The 17,423-nt window shown below is 40.7% G+C and overlaps 1 long non-coding RNA gene across 2 annotated transcripts; it reads right to left on the reverse strand.

Annotated features, from left to right (window-relative positions):
• Positions 1-10,215: 10,215 nt before the first annotated feature.
• Positions 10,216-16,881, reverse strand: LOC120546863. 2 transcript variants are annotated; one of them, XR_005636966.1, is made up of 4 exons: positions 16,753-16,881; positions 11,330-11,361; positions 10,908-10,976; positions 10,216-10,763 (listed from the first exon to the last, which is right to left on the reverse strand). It is a non-coding gene; the product is annotated as an uncharacterized LOC120546863 (long non-coding RNA). The 2 variants fall into 2 exon arrangements; XR_005636965.1 differs by lacking the exon at positions 16,753-16,881 and having other exon boundaries at positions 11,330-11,399.
• Between the last annotated feature and the right edge of the window lie 542 nt (positions 16,882-17,423).

Below are 17,423 nucleotides of genomic sequence, written 5' to 3' on the forward strand. Positions count from 1 at the left end.
ACACAGAGCAGTTTAACGTCACTATATCATCGTTCTTCTCTTCAGTCACTGGTGAAGATGGAGATATTGAGAGAGAAAGACAACAAGAGTTAAATTACCTTCATCACTGTAATCATTAATATTGTAATGTGTCAGTATATTGTTCTTGTTAGAAAACATGATGTAAATACTCACTGGTAACAACAGAGAGATAAACCTGAGAGTCTTGACCTTGATGTTGTTCTGCTTCGTTGTACTGCTGACAGGAGTAACGACCAACATCCTCCTCTGTGACCTTCTTTATAACCAGAGAACAGTTCTCTCTAACACACAGTCTGTCTGATTTAGTTTTGGCGTTTACACCAATCTGACCAAGTCTAACCAGCTCTACTGTGCTATTTAAATAACTGACAGTCCATGTTGTACCGTCACAGTTATTCTGATCATCTCTCACATTTTCACAGGACAAAGTGACTTCATCTCCATCTCTGACAGTGGAGGAGAGCAGAAACTGTCTGTTTGCTGCTGCTGAGAAGATGAGAGAGAAATATAAGAGTTCACTAAACTCACCATGTTAATGACAAACAACAGATTTGTCTTAGTTTAATAACATTTAGGAAGTAAAGCATCTTTAACAAGAATGATGAAGTTAATTGTTGCAATGTGCCTTCCATATATATATATATATATATATATATATAGATATAAGTCTTCTTACCTGTAAAGTGAAGCAGCGGTATCAGAAATAAAGACATTTTGATCCATTTGAACTCTTCCATCGTGCTTCTCTGTGTCTCTGCTTCTTCTCTCTCTCGTTCTGATGCTCAGAACTGTTTCTAAAATAGTGCTTTAGTCGAGAGATGCTGCATCTACTTCCTGTAATTAGGATGATATCACTTCCTCACAATGAATTTTAGGGTTAGGGGTAGGCTGTTTGAATTCCTTATAGACGCCAAACAGCAAAACGTTTTTTTTTTCAATTTTCCCTTTTCCATATAACATAGTTTTCTCTCATAGTTAAATGTTTCTGTGTTCATTGATCCAATCTAACGCTGCAACAAACAAACTGTATTAATCTCATGTTGAGTCTGGTGTTTACACTGTGTCCAGTCCCAGGGTGTATTTGTGACACTGACGTATTTCACACCTGAAAGAAGAAGATGACTGAGGAAGTTGAGTGTGTGAAGATTGTTGGTTAAGATAAATGTTTGTGGGTGCCCGGATAGCTCAGTTGGTAGAGCGGGTGCCCATATATAGAGATTCACTCCTCGACACAGTGTGCCAGGTTTCGGCTCCGACCTGCGGCATGTCATTCCCCCCTCTCTCTCCCCTTTCATGTCTTCAGACAAAGGAAAAGAAAAAATAATCTTTAAAAAAGTAGTAATGCAGTAATGCAACTTATTTTCATCAGATGGTGTTTATTAGAAACCAGACAGGATTCATGGTGATGTTTGACAGCACACATGAACACACAGGTGAAGAGTCAAACTCCTCCCCCAGCAGGATTTCACTCTTGATGTCTGTGGTGTAATATGGTGATACTGTAGCAGCTGATAGAACACACAGAAGATGAGGTTTTACTGTCTGACACCTGTTGGCTCCTCATTGTATTTTTGCAGTTTGTTTCTGAGAACTGAAGGAGAAGTGTTTAGGTGAGAATGTGGGTAACACCAGCAGCAGAGCTCTGCAGGTTTTACCCTCTAATGAGGACCAGATAAACATCAGAAACACACAGACAGTCCACACTTTATTAGGACAAAGAGACACTTATTGAGTTGTGTTGAAAACTACTTTAACCCCTGGAAGGTTTGGGCTCACTGAGACTAGTTTCAACAAACGGTTAAAACACTGATGAGAGTCCTGACTGAACTGAGTGAGGCGACTGGGACAGGAGAAAAAGTCAGAGGACATCTGGTGGACAGGAAGAGAATGGCAGTCAACTGGTTTGAGGAAGTGTGAATGTGTCTGGAGGGACAGAGAGGCAGAATGGGACACACTGCAGAGACGACTAGTTGGACGTTTAAGATGTGTGAAATGTTTTTACATCGATATTAGATCACAGTAGGAGGTCGTGTGCATCCCAAACTTCTGAACGTAGCCTGAGTTATTATATTTCTGTTGATTCTCAGGTAACTTTGGGTGCATTTCTATCTGTTTTCAGACACATTTGAGTTCTCAGTGAGAACAGAGCTGTTCAAGCCAACAGAGGGAAGCTCCACTACTAGAAGTGGACAAGAGGAGGGAGGTTGTACTTCTAGTAGAGGCAGTAAAGAATATTCACTTTCCATTATGACTCTGTTAGTACCTGAAGGAATCAGAAAACACAGTCTAGAATGAAGTGGTGAACTTTCTTTATTTGTAGATTATATTATCAGATAGAATAAAGAGAAGATTTCTTTAATTTGAATTTATTGTTGGCGTCCCAAAGAGGTAAAAATCTCCAGTATTTCACAAAAAAAGCAAAGCTAGGAGAACTGTGCAGAAACTGAGGCCCTGTTTACAAGAATACGCTCGCAGGTGTAAACGTAAAAATATTTTTGTTTAGACGGTGACGGCGTTTTTGGGGCTTAAAAACGCAAAAAAGTGAAACCACTCTCCAGAGTAGAAATCTTAAAAACGCTCCACCGTGGCGTTCCCGTCTAAAAGGTAAAAACGCACTATGCGAGTATGTGTGTATGTATGTGTGCCGCGTGTGTGTCCCGCGTGTCGTGTATATGTGCCGCATGTGTGTGTGTGTGCCATGTGCCGTGTGTGTGTGTGTGTGTGTGTGCCATGTGGCTGTGCCGCGTGTTTGTGTGTGGCGTGTGTGTGTGCCACATTTGTGTGTGTGTGGGTGTGTTTGTGTGTGCCTAGTGTGTGCCGCATGTGTGTGTGTGTGTGCCATGTGCGTGTGTGTGTGTGTGTGTGTGTGTGTGTGCCATGTGGCTGTGCCGCGTGTTTGTGTGTGGCATGTGTGTGTGCCACATGTGTGTGTGTGTGTGTGTCTGTGTGTGTGCATTGTTTGGAGCAATAACTCCACCTCCTCGTCTGTCTAGACAAAATTGTCAGCTTTAGTTGTTTGCTTCTCCCTACTAGGGAGAGGAGAGGGAGAGAAGAAGAAGGAAGGTGCGCGGACCTGGTGTTGTGTGTCAGTGCTTCACACTACCACCTAGCTGCCTGGTGTGTATACTACATCGAGTTGCACGCACATTTGCGTCACCATATGCACGCAGATTTCCCCCCCAGAACACTCGTCGAAACGCGGAATAAAAAGTGAGAAACGAACGCCACTTTTAGATCGTTCCGTCTAAACATAGCCTGAAAAGAAATGTGTGTATCAGAACTTTGTTTTTCTTGTTTCCAACCATATGATTTATCTTCAGATTTATCTTGTGACTCGTTGGAGCTGCCCGGCCTCTAGCTTGGGAACCACTGTATATAAAGTAGTTAAAAGTAGCTCAACCTCAACAATGAAATGCTACTTATGTGTTGATGCTTCAGTATTAAGGATTCACTTTCCATTATGACTCTGTTAGTACATGAAGGAATCACAGAACACAGAGTAGAATGAAGTGGTGAACATTTCTTTATTTGAAGATTATAATGTTATCAGATAGAATAAAGAGAAGACTGTTACTGACTCCATTACAACACACACACACATACACACACACACATATACACACACACACACACACACACACACATACACACATATACAGTGCCTTGCGAAAGTATTCGGCCCCCTTGAACTTTTCGACCTTTTGCCACATTTCAGGCCTCAAACATAAAGATATAAAACTGTAATTTTTTGTGAAGAATCAACAACAAGTGGGACACAATCATGAAGTGGAACGAAATTTATTGGATATTTCAAACCTTTTAAACAAATAAAAACTGAAATATTGGGCGTGCAAAATTATTCAGCCCCCTTAAGTTAATACTTTGTAGCGCCACCTTTTGCTCGATTACAGCTGTAAAGTCGCTTGGGGTATGTCTATCAGTTTTGCACATCGATAGACTGACATTTTTGCCCATTCCTCCTTGCAAAACAGCTCGAGCTCAGTGAGGTTGGATGGAAAGCGTTTGTGAACAGCAGTTTTCAGTTCTTTCCACAGATTCTCGATTGGATTCAGGTCTGGACTTTGACTTGGCCATTCTAACACCTGGATATGTTTATTTGTGAACCATTCCATTGTAGATTTTGCTTTATGTTTTGGATCATTGTCTTGTTGGAAGACAAATCTCCGTCCCAGTCTCAGGTCTTTTGCAGACTCCATCAGGTTTTCTTTCAGAATGGTCCTGTATTTGGCTCCATCCATCTTCCCATCAATTTTAACCATCTTCCCTGTCCCTGCTGAAGAAAAGCAGGCCCAAACCATGATGCTGCCACCACCATGTTTGACAGTGGGGATGGTGTGTTCAGGGTGATGAGCTGTGTTGCTTTGCCAAACATAACGCGTTGCGTTGTTGCCAAAAAGTTCGATTTTGGTTTCATCTGACCACAGCACCTTCTTCCACATGTTTGGTGTGTCTCCCAGGTGGCTTTTGGCAAACTTTAAACGACACTTTTATGGATATCTTTAAGAAATGGCTTTCTTCTTGCCACTCTTCCATAAAGGCCAGATTTGTGCAGTATAACGACTGATTGTTGTCCTATGGACAGAGTCTCCCGCTCAGCTGTAGATCTCTGCAGTTCATCCAGAGTGATCATGGGCCTCTTGGCTGCATCTCTGATCAGTCTTCTCATTGTATGAGCTGAAAGTTTAGAGGGACGGCCGGGTCTTCGTAGATTTGTAGTGGTCTGATACTCCTTCCATTTCAATATTATCGCTCGCACAGTGCTCCTTGGGATGTTTAAAGCTTGGAAATCTTTTTGTATCCAAATCCGGCTTTAAACTTCTCCACAACAGTATCTCGAGCTGCCTGGTAAGTCTCCTTTGTTCTTCATGATGCTCTTCATGCTTTACACGGACCTCTGAGACTATCGTTGAGTTAGGTATTGGTACGGAAGAATTTGATGGCAGTAGCGACTTTATCATCATTAGTCATTTAGGTCAACATTGGATCATTCAGAGATCCTCACTGAACTTCTGGAGAGAGTTTCCATTGCACTGAAAGTGCGCTTGAACAATTTCGTACGCCCACTTTTTCATAGTTTTATTGTTAAAAGTTTGAAATAGCCAAATGAATTTCGCTCCACTTCATAATTGGGACCTAATTTGTTGTTGATTCTTCACAAAAATTACACGAGCATTTTGCGGTTGAGGCCTGAAATGTGGCGGTCAAACGCTCAAGGGGCCTAATACTTTCTAAAGGCACTGTACACACACACACACACACACAAACACACACACAGTTACGCGACAGGTTACACACGACACACACACATATATATATACACACACACAGACACACACTGACAAATCCACACGCATCTACGCTAATAATAAAGCACAGAAGGCTGCACATTATCATTACATACCTACATGCACACAAACACACACACACACACACAATACACATACACACAAAGTAATGCTGGAAAGTGAAAATAAATGAGTTCTTTCGCACACAGAGACATCAACTGAGCTCAAGCTGCTGGAGCTTCAAATAACCAGCAGTACATCTTAAAAATCAGCTCTGGAAATCTGCAGCTGGAAGACTATTTCAGGAAGTTAACAAGAGTTAGAACACAGAAGATGAGGTTTTACTGTCTGACACCTGTTGGTTCCTCATTAGGACAAAGAGACACTTATTGAGTTGTGTTGAAAACTACTTTAACCCCTGGAAGGTTTGGGCTCACTGAGACTAGTTTCAACAAACGGTTAAAACACTGATGAGAGTCCTGACTGAACTGAGTGAGGCGACTGGGACAGGAGAAAAAGTCAGAGGACATCTGGTGGACAGGAAGAGAATGGCAGTCAACTGGTTTGCACAGCAATAAGTGACATATGAGGGAACAGAAGGAGAAGGAAGAGGAAGACACTTACACTTTTTCTCGATTGTTTACACACATTTTCTGAAAGCATGCCTCATACTCTCAGAACTCCACACACAAATCAAAAAAAAAACACACACACAGTGGGCAAAAGCCCTCAATTCTCCTGCAAAATGACACTTTACATTCACAACAATGTTATTTCTTCTCAAAATGGCATTTTGTTTTAAAATGACACACACAAACCATCATATGAATAGACATTTATAAGAACCAGTTGAACACTGATGTGCTCAATGTAAAACACTATGATGAATGGAAAACACTTCTTCTCCATTCATCATAATGACTGTAATGGGAAAATTACATTCAAGCCTAATTCCTTATATTTTTATGTTTAATTCGTACTTTACTTCTCTCATAAATGCTGAAAGAGTTGATCTCATTTCCCACATGCAGATTTTGATTCTAACTGCTGAGACGTCCAGTCTGGAACATAATGTGAGCACTGTTTGTGTGAACAGATAGGGGCTACAAGGTCACCCTAAAACTATCGTACGGGAGGGAGGGAGGGTGAGGAATGGCTCCGAGATGTCTCTTGTGTTTTTTCTGATTGTCTTCATGTGTATCAGATTGCCTGTAAGAATTGTAGCGTCATAATATTCCAAGTGTGTGTGTGCTGTCACTCTGAAGATGCATAAAAGCCTGGTGTTCTGTTCACTCATTTGAGAAACTGACTCCACACTGGGCTGCGGCCTTTTGTGAAATCATGTTGCTCCTATATTTGCAAATATATCTTTTTTAATAAAATACAAAAACCCAACTTGGTTTTAGTCTCAGTCTGTCTTACAGTGCCTTGCGAAAGTATTCGGCCCCCTTGAACTTTTCGACCTTTTGCCACATTTCAGGCTTCAAACATAAAGATATAAAACTGTAATTTTTTGTGAAGAATCAACAAAAAGTGGGACACAATCATGAAGTGAAACGAAATTTATTGGATACTTCAAACTTTTTTAACAAATAAAAAACTGAAAAATTAGGCGTGCAAAATTATTCAGCCCCTTTACTTTCAGTGCAGCAAACTCTCTCCAGAAGTTCAGTGAGGATCTCTGAATGATCCAATGTTGACCTAAATGACTAATGATGATAAATAGAATCCAGCTGTGTGTAATCAAGTCTCCGTATAAATGCATCTGCTCTGTGATAGTCTCAGAGGTCCGTTTAAAGCGCAGGGAGCATCATGAAGAACAAGGAACACACCAGGCAGGTCCGATATACTGTTTCCCAAGCTTTAAACATCCCAAGGAGCACTGTGCAAGCGATAATATTGAAATGGAAGGAGTATCAGACCACTGCAAATCTACGAAGACCCGGCCGTCCCTCTAAACTTTCAGCTCATACAATGAGAAGACTGATCAGAGATGCAGCCAAGAGGCCCATGATCACTCTGGATGAACTGCAGAGACCTACAGCTGAGGTGGGAGACTCTGTCCATAGGACAACAATCAGTCGTATACTGCACAAATCTGGCCTTTATGGAAGAGTGGCAAGAAGAAAGCCATTTCTTAAAGATATGCATAAAAAGTGTCGTTGAAAAGTTTGCCACAAGCCACCTGGGAGACACACCAAACATGTGGAAGAAGGTGCTCTGGTCAGATGAAACCAAAATCGAACTTTTTGGCAACAATGCAAAAACGTTATGTTTGGCGTAAAAGCAACACAGCTCATCACCCTGAACACACCATCCCCACTGTCAAACATGGTGGTGGCAGCATCATGGTTTGGGCCTGCTTTTCTTCAGCAGGGACAGGGAAGATGGTTAAAATTGATGGGAAGATGGATGGAGCCAAATACAGGACCATTCTGGAAGAAAACCTGATGGAATCTGCAAAAGACCTGAGACTGGGATGGAGATTTGTCTTCCAACAAGACAGTGATCCAAAACGTAAAGCAAAATCTACAATGGAATGGTTCACAAATAAACATATGCAGGTGTTAGAATGGCCAAGTCAAAGTCCAGACCTGAATCCGTGTGAATCTGTGGAAAGAACTGAAAACTGCTGTTCACAAACGCTCTCCATCCAACCTCACTGAGCTCAAGCTGTTTTGCAAGGAGGAATGGGCAAAAATGTCAGTCTCTCGATGTGCAAAACTGATAGAGACATACCCCAAGCGACTTACAGCTGTAATCGCAGCAAAAGGTGGCGCTACAAAGTATTAACTTAAGGGGGCTGAATAATTTTGCACGCCCAATTTTTCAGTTTTTTTATTTGTTAAAAAGGTTTGAAATATCCAATAAATTTTGATCCACTTCATGATTGTGTCCCACTTGTTGTTGATTCTTGACAAAAAATTACAGTTTTATATCTTTATGTTTTGAAGCCTGAAATGTGGCAAATGGTCAAAAAGTTCAAGGGGGCCGAATGCTTTCGCAAGGCACTGTATTTGTTTCAATTTACTAAATTCTGAAATTCCCCCCCTGCTGCAAAGGAAACTTCCACTACATGACTTAGGCCTTTTTTTTGTTCAGTGTTACACTTACTACAGACAGTACATAAGTTTGTTGTAAAATATTTGAGAATATTGTTTTTATACTCAGAGCACACAAATACAAGGTAACAAATATATTTTATTTTTCCCACAAAAACAATGTACAATGTACATCCCAACCAACACAAAGTTGCACATACAGTGGTCTACATACAAAATAACAGAAGAATCTACTGTATACAGTTATAGTAAAAAAAACAAAAAAAAACTATGCTGCATCCTCTCTTCTGTTTCGGTCTGGCCACAGCACCTCATCCACATCATAAGCAATGTTTTCCCTGGCCAAGCAGGGGGGGAAATATCCCCTAGCATGGTGAATCCAGCCATGAAAATCATCACCTGCTATTTCTCCACATGTCTCTTCCATAGCTTGGAGAAGGGGTATACGCGTTTGTGGATTTCGGTCATACACTTTCCATCTCCAGGCAGAAAAATCTTCTCACCTGTTGCCCTTTTATGCTAAAGCTCTGATTGCTAATTGTAAAACTGTGTGACAGGTGTTTGCCCATGTGACAAGTCAGTGTGCATATTTGAATAGCAGTGTGTTCCTTGTGAAAACAAGAGATTTTCTTCATGAAAAGTGTGCCAAATGCAGAGAATTGTGTGTAGTGTTTTGACAAAAGTGTGTTTTAGAACTGCAATTTGAGTGTAAAGCAGGAATTGTGCTTGTAGTTCAGCAGAATTAGTTCAGGGGGTTGGTGCATGAGTTATATGTTGTGGTCATTGTGTCTCAAGTACCAGTATTTGTGTGTAAACAATTGAGAAAAACTGTAAGTGACAGCTTGCTCCCATCAGGGATATTGGGGACAAATGTGTGGAACACTAGCCGTCCATGTAGCCTTATTGCAGGATCTGTACACCCCAGCAAGAAGCAACAGCCCCATGTGAGCATCCAGGTGTGTTTTGTCGATCTCCATCTATGTTTGTGTGTGGGTAGGCGTGTGTGTGTGTGTAGTGTGGTTGGGGACCTTTTAGCCAAATTTCATCTACAAAGCAGCCCGCAACTGCCAATATTCTCTGCTGGGTCACATTTGACCTGTAACACCACATACATTACTTTTGTTTTTAGAGACATTTACAATTTAATAAAATTCTAACAACATATATCAGAATAGGTTTACATTTCATTTTCAAAAAAACACCATATTTTTGTTGTACTGCGCATTGCTGCAGCTCCTCTTTTCACCCTGTGTGTTGAGCTATCTGTTAAAGCTACACTTCTGTTCCATCTTTGTTGGGAGCACAGTATCTAGGTAAGGACTACTAGCCAGTCAGAAGCAGAGTATGAGGGCGTGCCATGCTAGCAGCTAGGCGAGCATTATAACGTGTGTTCCAAAGTGACCACGTCTGTCTCTGAAGTAAAGGCTGGACTACAATAGAGCTGTTTGGAGCAGTTGGTGAACAGTGGTTTCTGTTGGAGATGGTAAGTCCCTTTGGGGTGGACTTTGGGCTTTTTCACTTTGTAAACCTATAACGTGCACAAAAAAGATATATAACACAATAAATGAAAGGGAAAAAGCCAAAAACAATAATATGAGCAATTTGACATATATCATGCTCATTTACATGTCAAACAGACGTGTAATGTTGGGTTATGTCGTGCTACTAGTTAGCCTATTGCACAGGCAAAAAAATACAGCAAATGATCATAAAAAGAATTCTAATGAACATGTATCAGTATCAGTTATAGATGGAGTTTATTTTTATTTCTATGTGATGGCAAAGATCTGGTCCATGCCACATGGGAATCACAAGACACAGCTATTTTACAACAAAGCCTACATCTTCATCCTTGTACAAAAAAGGGCAAAAAACAAGCAAAAATTATGACATTAATATTTGAGACAACACATTTCATATGAACTGTACACTGACAAAAACGCCTACATGATTAAAAACAACAACTTTTATCTAATTTCCCAGGCTATCTCCAAGTATACTTAAGCTAAAATCTTCATATGCAAATAGCCAGCTCAATATTTGTGCATCATCCATATTTACAAAATCAAAAGAGAACAAAAGAAGAATCAATACATCATCAGCCCCATTGCTCTTATTGAGAAATGCCTCGGTCATAGTTATAGCGAAATGTGCACACATCTCTTGACCACTAATCATTTGTTTATCATATTTTTCTTCCATATCAAGTAACCAAAAATATCTGTAATGATACGAGCTGTAACTATACTGTGCTGTCTTATTTGTTGGGTTTGTTGATGAGATCAGCAGAGGCTGCAGCAGCAGCAGAGGAAGAGGGAGCTTTCACGGTGCTGTAGGTCACTGCATCATCTTCATCATCATCTCCACCCCGAGCCTGGGAAACAAAAGACAACACGTAAATTACACATTAGGAAACGACAGAATAATGCAACATTATGATATCCAGCGCCTCATAAACACAACACAATGCTCAATAATGACACAGCATCATCATCACAGTAACCAATCAGCAGCTGACCTGGGCTCTCCTGTTGGTCTTCTTGGTGTAGCTGATGGAGGCGTAGGAAACACCATCTTCAGGATCAGCCTGCACAGAGGAGACGACATAAAGGCTGCTCAGTAACATGTGGGGACTTCATTGGGTTCTATTGTTGTGTCGTCCAGCTGCATCATCAGACTCCTCCACGTCTTCTCTCGCAGAAGGAAGTCAGACTCACCGAGTGGCTCACAGAGATACATTTTAAAAAGCTGATCTATAAACCAGGGAGTGTAACTTTGTACTGGGTGTGGTGTGTGATCTGGTTTCTGGAGTCAATGCAGTGTTTAAGCTCAGTATCTGACATTAACAAAGTCTACGAAGGATGTTTGGATTTTGATGACACCGTCAGAGACGAGCTGACAAACTGTACAGACATTTGATTATTGAGCCACAAAACTCACCATGTTTTCAACCTCCGTCTGTGTTTTGTTCCCTGAAGAGACAAAAGAGAGTCGTCTTTAGAATATTGCATTCCATCCGCACCCAGAAAACGACCGCATCGGTCGATTGTGCAAGTAGCTCTTACAGTACGTCTCATATTCATGTTTTGATTGGGTCAAACAAACACAGGACTCTCACTCATGAGACCGGCATTTGTGTCCCCGTGTGAATCCAAAAGTCAACTGTCACTTTTTAAAATTAACCGACTTTTACGGAGCTTAGTGCGTTTTCACACCTATAGTTTGTTTGCTTTGGTCCAAATCAGGTGATGAGTTTGTAAAGTTGGAGTGATTTTCACTGGGTTCGCTTTAGTTTCACACCTGGAAAAATCCAAGCGTACCAAAATGCATCATTCCAAATCACGCAAGAACGTTCACTCCTCTTATTGGTCAGATGTGTCTAGGGCGGAGCAAGAAAGTTAATAAAGGAAGAAGGTCCTAGTGCGTATTTCTTGAATCTCCATGGTCAAACCAGCTCATTTCATTTTAATAATCAGACATTGTTTCCCGAGCGACGTTACTACGTCTGCTCTGGTCACCGAGACTTCACTATGCTCTGACGGCGTCTGTCTCCAATTTTAGCGGCGGCTGGTTTGACCACGGAGATGCGAGTGACGAACGGTGAACTTGACCCGAGTCTATTTCTGTGAGAGTAACACTGCAAGCCTGTTAAAGGAATTATGATTCTTTGAGTTTTGTTAATCATTTGAACATTTTTATTTATGCATCGTGTTCAAAAATACTCACATTGTTCACTGAGCTGTGATATGGAAATGCAGTCAGAGGCCCATGTCGTTTTATTACCTCCGGTGACAAGAACTAGGCATTTCGTAGACTGGACGTAAACACCATGTATGTGGACTGAATGTGAACTAATGTTTATGTCAAGGTCACCAGTGGGAGAAAAAAATACTGTTTTCTTATAGGACACAGAGGGAGTGTTGCTTGAGGACTTTTGTCCAATGATAATAGAGCATTGTAGAGAGACCTATTCCCATAGGATAGGGGGAACATTTGTTTTGGCTGTTTTCCATCAATCAGAAAGGATTTCTTTTGTTCTGTGACCGTATAAAATCAATGTGCACCAACTTCTCTGTGGAGGTTACTGGGAAAACTGATCTGGTGATACCTTGACACATTTTCTCTGGAACTTCCCTGTAATTAATTACACTACTGCAGTGCCCGTTGACAATGTGCCTGTTTGGAACGGCCGATTACTTGGCCTGTGGTATTGGTGCTTATAGAATTCATCAAAACCAAATTGTACCCCAAAATGACTTACAGAAGGACCCCAAACCACTTAATATGCAGCTCCACTGTATAGCCTACTACTGACTTACACTGTAGGCTACTTCTACATCTACTTCTACATCAGAGGAAGACATCGTACTACTGTATTTACCTGACAGAGAACGCTGCAGATTCAGAATGGAATCACAAAATATCACAATTAACAATGTGGAGTAATCAGACATTAGCCTCATGGACTCATGGCCCGTTATGAGAGCTAATCCACCCATATCTGGTTTCATCAATCACCGGAAACGGACCATGTGTGTGTGTGTGTGTGTGTGTGTTTTTGTGTGTGTGTTGTGTGTGTGTGTGTGTGTGTGTGTGTGTGTGTGTGTGTGTGTGTGCGTTTGCGTGTGTGTGTGTGTGTGTGTGTGTGTGTGTGCAGTGTTGTATAAAGTACTAGAAAGCAATATCCCGTAAAAGTACAAGTATCGTTACTAAAAAAGACTTTGGTTTTGTAGTGAAAGTTACCTTTTAGAATATTACTTAAGTAAAAGTCTTAAAGTATCTGATATATACTGTACTTAAGTATCAAAAGTAATTTTCTGATATTTAATGTACTTAAGTATTTGAAGTAAAAGGTTTTTTTTTCAAAATTGACCTTTGACCCTTGTTTGTCAGTTACTGTACTCTGCCTTTGTATCATGTGCCAAAAACAAGCAGTCCTGCAAAGGCAAAAGGCAGTAACTGATATATAATCGATATTTGCTTGCTGTTCACCATACTTACATCCATTATAAGAACACCTAACCAAGGTCTAGTCATCATGGTATTTGTTTTAAATTATATAGAAGACCTTTGGTTGTTCCTATTTAGTGCTATAATGATCAGGATAGTGTGGCAATACTAACACAGTAGAACAGTATGACAGATAAGTTACTTTGCAGTACAGTATACAATATGAATAAATACAAGAAATATTTTCTCAATAAAGATAATTTAATTATAATTGAATACAAAGGTATATTTATTGTTTAACAATAAATATATTATGTTTAACACTTTTGCAAGGAACTGTATCCGTGTCATATTCTCATTAGGTGCTGAGCCCCCCTAAAGGTCTGATCCTAGAATCGCCCCTGGCCAGCAAACTGCGCAAAATGCACAGTCAACAAACTTGACTTGGATTACTACTTTTTAATTCTGAGATAACATTTAGGTCAGCCTACTTTTTTGTACGGACGTTAGCGATAACTAGCTTAGTGCTATTATGGATTTGTGTAAGATTTGACATGAACACCTGCAAGAAGGAAGTATGGCTCAAACACATATGGATTGTTGTGGATACAGCAGATGACGTGCATTACTATGGATTATATCTTCCGTGGATTATATCGGATTGCATGGAAAGGTAGGATGCCTGTGTATTTAATAATTCGTTTTCGGCATCTGATGTGAGGCTGCGCCAAGTGAGGAGGTGTGTCAGCATCACCGTTAGCGCTACGTGACACAGATTAAATTTAGCTAGCTCCAGGCTGTCGCTGACACTGACAGATCTGAACCATCGGCACTTTATTTTAAAGATGTGTGCGGTGTATGTTACGTGGTTTGGTGACAATTAAAAGCGGCAAACTTTGACAGTATGCCGAGGCCAGAGTACAGTAACATCAGCGGTGGCACAGTAACATCTCTCTTGATGCCTGGCTAAACAAAGTCAGAACACCTTAACTCAACCTCGCGTGCGAAACAAAGGCAAAGGGCGTAACAGCTGTTACGGCGTTCTGCCTATGGTTTCCCATATGGTTTTGGATGTTACGGTTGTCATAGCCCTTTATTTTCTCGTTAAAACAATCAAATTGACTCCACGATATTTTTCACATGATAAAGGAGGTCTCCAATACCCCAAAAGTGACATTAACTCATTTTTGTCCCGAAATATGATGTTACGCGTTTTGCCTTTGTAGGGCAGCGCCGGTGTATGGACGTATCTTCACCACTACCCTGTTCACCGAGTTCACCGCTATCGTCGGGTGGTCGGTCTACAATAACGGAGGTCCTCCAGTAGGTGCTCGTGCTTCCATGGCGGTTTCAGTTGTGCGTCCTCCTCCTTTAGCAACAAACAAGCGCTGAAATAGTAGCGGCAGTGATTCGCCAAACCTCCCTTATTGCAGTCGCACACATTTCTCCTAGTAAAAGTATACATTTTATCTAGGAAATGTAGTGGTGTAAAACTGAAAGTTGACATAAATTTAAATAGCGAAGTAAGTGAAGCACAGTAAAGGAATTTCTACTTAAGTACAGTAACGAAGTATTTGTACTCCGTTACATTACAACACTGTGTGTGTTTGTGTGTGTTGTGCGGCGTAAAAAAAAAAAAAAGAGATAGAGAGAGAGAGAGAGAAAAAAAAAAAACAATTTTTTCGTCTCGGATCAATACAATATTACATTAAGCAGAGGTGTTCATTTCCATACAGGTTTAGGTGGTCTTAGACTACGTTAAGTTGGGCATTTGGGTATTTTTGCCGACTTATTAACTCGACCCAGGGTGAGTCTAAAAAAAGTAAATGTGTCTGCCCAGTTCAACTCTGAGATTTTCGCGCATCCGCCGCGTCTGAAGGAATAATCTCTGAGATAACGTTATGTTCTGCCAGCTCACAGCAATTTAATACAATAGCAGGAAAAGAGTCGAGGAGTCGAGGAGGAGTGGCCAGCGGCTGGAGCGGCAAAAGCCAATGTGTGCTTCTTTTAACGATTTATATTTAACGATATCTTTTGCATTTCTAATCCAAACAATGTCAAAGTTGGCACTGCACTTACTCGTGCCCGTAGCAAGACACCTGTCAAGTTTGTTATCCATCGGACTAACGGTTCGAGAGACATGCGCATTACACCCACACACACACACACACACACACACACACACACACACACACACACACACACACACACACGCAAGACATTCCTGCAATTTATAGATAGATAAGATAAACTTTTGCAATATATCACTTTAACCATCTCTGTGTTCTCTGTGCTTTGTGTTCGACATGTGAGTATCTATGGAGAGATCAGTTAATATCTATAACATTTTGGAGGTCCCACCGAGATTCTCAACCTGAAAGCTGCTCTTCTGATGCGTTGGCCTTTGTACGACAAGACTAGCCGGACAAATTCCAGGCTCTGGGAAACCTCTGACTCCTTGTTTGATCGAAAGGTTGTTGTTCCTGAGACGCCCAGGAGGCCTTCGCTCAGAGGAACTGACATCAGTAAGTTTTTGATCAAATATTTAATTGAAATTGGCAAGTTGTTTAAAAAAAACAACAAAAAAAACATATTGCTTTTTCTTTTAAGTTCTATCTTTAAATTTTTGCAACACATTTGAATGGACGATTTATGGTGCACTGAGACTGGTGACATCCAATAGATGTCTGCCCTGCAGGGCGCAACGAAGGCGGTATCCTTCATCTAAAGAAACAAAAAACACAACTCTGCAGTTTGCTGTTCTGCCGCATCCCAGATTACAAAGCACACCTGAGTACAGGAGCCATTAGGTCAGACTTGTGGAGTATATATAGTTATATAGTTGGTGCGGTTCGAGGTCGGATCATGTTCTCACAACAAACAAACCTCTCCAGAGTTCAATTGAAAGCGTCCTGAGACCACCTCATCAAGCAGGTCTCTGCACGCTTGTTTGGTCCGCGTTTGGTGCACACCCGAGTTCAACTGCTGCTCTCTCACCTGCCCAAATGAACCGCAACAGCAGGGCAAACGAACTCTAGTGCGATTCAACCGAACTAAATGAGTCAGGAGTGAAAGCGCCCTTAGTCTGTGACACAATGATGTCAGATGTCAAGTTATGTCCTCCCTTTAGTAGTTTTACGTGACTCATTTTAAGCCAATCCCTGATGTTTTACTTAGCTAAAGTATTTTGTTGCCTAAACTTAACTAGTTTCCTTTAACAATGTGTGCCACATGTTTAAAACTGTGCCTGTTACACTGAACAGAACAGTCAGCTGATTAAACTTCCATCGCGGATGTATTTAAGCGGCAGCCTCGACGCAGTAAACAGAACGGTCATATATGTCATTTTGGGAGTCATTGACAATCAAAATATACTGTTGTTTAGGTATGAGGATGTGGTGCAATGTTCTCACCTTTAGCTCTCCTCCATCTGAGGACAGCCACAGTGATGATTATGAGAGCTGCAACAGACACAGACACAACGATCAGCCACCACCACCTCCACCAATCTGGAAAGAGAATAAAAAACTATTAAAGCATGTTTGGACTGGAAGACAGAGAGTTTTAAGAGAAAGACACGTAGTATATTTGAGTTACTACCGTGTAGTTTGTAAGTATCAAGTATCATTGATTGCTGTCGTGGTTGTTACTGATTCTGTGATTTATTCAAATGTTCTTGTTGCTTTAGCGGTTTGTGTTTCACCTGAACAAATGAAATAACACTGTTCAGTTTCTGCTTTAAACTACAATGAAAGGTTAGTTTTGCCTTTCCAGAAGGTAGTAATCCAACAAATATTTTATTTCTTTTTATCTATAAAAATATTAAACAATAAAAACCTGTGCCATTAAAAAAATTTATAAAAATATATTATATAAAAAAGGAAAATAAATATGGTTGGGAGAGAAGAGAAATGTGTCATCACATGTGTCTACCATCTGCTGTAACTAAATAAGAATAATCATTTCTCTTAAAATTTTTAAAGGCATCAAATGAACAAATGTTTTGGGGGGTTTTAGTCATTTTGATCTGATACAGTTTAATTCTTACCTTCTGATGTGCTCATTGTCTCTGATGTTGGTGATA

This window comes from Perca fluviatilis, chromosome 18, assembly GCF_010015445.1.
Source record: "Perca fluviatilis chromosome 18, GENO_Pfluv_1.0, whole genome shotgun sequence".
NCBI lineage: Eukaryota > Metazoa > Chordata > Actinopteri > Perciformes > Percidae > Perca > Perca fluviatilis.